The following is a 2,500-nucleotide window of genomic DNA, read 5'->3' as shown; positions in this document are numbered from 1 at the left end:
CGGGCACAGGGGCCGCCGCGGTGCCACGTGCTGCAGGCGGGGACAGAAAGTATGAGTGCCGTCGTACAGCTACTCTTGAAACTCGTTTTCTCCTTAAATAATTATCGGAATCGATTAGAAAATACATAAAAGATAGGTTTATTTCGGGTTAAAACCAATGTATGATGCAAACAGGAGGACCAAAGGAAAGAAAGGCAAAAGTTCTTGAGAGGAAAGCGATGCGTGAGGTCTGCTTGGCCAACCATCGGAACGGAGGGTCTGCCACCTCTGTCTGATGCTCGGCCGCGCTGACAAATGGCTCCTTGGGGTTCATGCTGACGTCCGGGGGGGGGGGGGGGGGCTCCTTGCCTGATGTGCGGAGTAAGAGACATCATAGCATCGCTATCACTTCTTCATCTGGTTATCTGTATGCCTCTCTCTCTCTTCTATATACGTTAGCATAATAGATAACTCACGCCATCTATTCATAAGTCATTGCAGTTAAAATCCCTCGCTAAGTGATTTACAATACCAATATATATTCTGAAGTGTCTGGATGAAGTATTGAGTTCATGCAAAACGCTTCCTTCATAATTCATATTTCATTCATTTTGCGTGAACGTATTTGACGCCCATCTACTAAACACGATAATGGGGTACATAACTTACGTTTACACCTAAAACAATTATCAGGACATATTATGATAATTGCCGAGGGAAGATTACAAACTGGCACATGTCGGCGTGTCAGGAAGATAAGCTTAACGATGAGGAACAACGCTTGCAGAAGATCAGGTCACGTGACTCGCCGGAGATCCTGGCTGGGGAAAAGAGCAGTTAAGGACGAGAGATACCGTGTTTTGTCTATTTCTTTCTTTCTTCCATTTTCCCTTTTCTTTCTTTTTCCTTTTTTCCCTTTTCTTTTGTTCTTTCTTTCTTCCGTGTTCTTTTTTTTTCTTTTCTTTTTTTTATTCTTTCTTTCTCCCTTTTATATTTTCTTTCGTTCTTTCTTTCTTTAACGAGCGAGTACTTTTAACTGTACGCGCTGTGGTCAAAGTCTTAGAAGGTCCGCTCCTCTACGCACGAGCCACGGCTGCTCAACAAGAGGAGCCGGACATAGTGCGATGATGACTGGATGGACAAAGAACAGCAACAATAGCAGAGCCCCGCGCCATCCACCTCGCCATCGCCCTGTCTCCTGAGATCTACAGCATGTGACGGGAAAGAATTACTGTTGACTGCTAATATCAGCCAGAGAGGCAGCTGTGATACCCTATGGAGGCAGCGGAAGCGTGGGTTGCGGAGCTGCATGTCTGTAGCTAAGTGGGGCTGGCAGGTGTATAGCGTTATGATGGCGCGTCGCCGTATTGTGGCAGCGGTGGTGGAATTGTCCGTTGTTGGTCACAGTTTATTGCTGTCATTTAATCGGCGATAAAATTGTTGGTCGTAATGTTTGTTGTATTTACAGTCATAAGAGTAAGTCCTCACCCGGCACGCACCACGAAAAAAAAACGAGGATAGGTAGCGGGCTCTCGCGCATGCCAGTGACAAAGGTCGCGTGCGTGCCCGTGCGCTTATATGCGAATATAGGTGTGCTTTCATGTGTACATAGCACATATCGAAGTAATTCCTTTCTGTTTTAAGGCTTTTTGCCGTTGTACTTAACGTGGCATGTAAAATAATGTCTGCCCTAAGAAAGAGTCCACCAAGCAGACTGTAATGACGTCGTTATACAAGCATCAAACAAATAATGGCATTTTTATCGACGTTCTTCCTCGCGAGTGTAAATGACTCGTTGGCTACAGACGGAAGGAAATACCGTGGCTTTTCGCTTTTTTATGAGGCAATAAAAGATGGATGCATTAAGTTTTGATATAATTCTCTTGTCCCTGGTTTTTCCGTGCACCTTTTGCACCTGCCTCTAGATCTAATCTGGAGAGGGTCCTTAAACGTTTCTTGTTCACTGCCCCGTCCCCTTCCCTCCTGCAGCTGATCCTCCTTACGTTTCTCACCCTCTCTCGGCAATTCTCTTCTCTCGAATCATCATTCTTAGTGTCTCATGGTCTCCGTTTCAGTTCATTATTATTACATATTTCAGATTCGCCTTTTCCCTCCTGTTAATTCCCCTTTTCCTCCCTTCCTTATCATCTCCTTATTTCCCTCAACCCCCCTCCCCTTTCCCTCCACTATTCCCAGATCGCAAAGGCTGTCTCGAAGCTGTGTCCTAATTGCCTTGTTATCTTTTATTGCCAATTAATCACATCAGCCCACAGGGACGTCTAGCCAGTGTCCTTAATTACGCCTTATCACATTTATCACCATCATTTCTTAAATTATGACTTTAGCCCTAATTGCGCTGACACCTTTTCGCACTCTACGACGGCCGGAAGCACGAATACAGGAGGCGAGAGGTGAGACGTGTTTGCACAGCGCTGGCGGAGTATCGCACTCATGCCGGGTCGCTGGGGTCGCCCTCGAGAGATTGAAGGCATGCACAAAAAGGGGAGGAGAGAGAGGGAGG

Source organism: Penaeus vannamei, chromosome 13 (genome assembly GCF_042767895.1).
Source record: "Penaeus vannamei isolate JL-2024 chromosome 13, ASM4276789v1, whole genome shotgun sequence".
In the NCBI taxonomy this organism is placed as follows: Eukaryota; Metazoa; Arthropoda; class Malacostraca; order Decapoda; family Penaeidae; genus Penaeus; species Penaeus vannamei.
The sequence above is the reverse complement of the archived record's forward strand: the minus strand, read 5'-3'. Positions refer to the sequence as shown.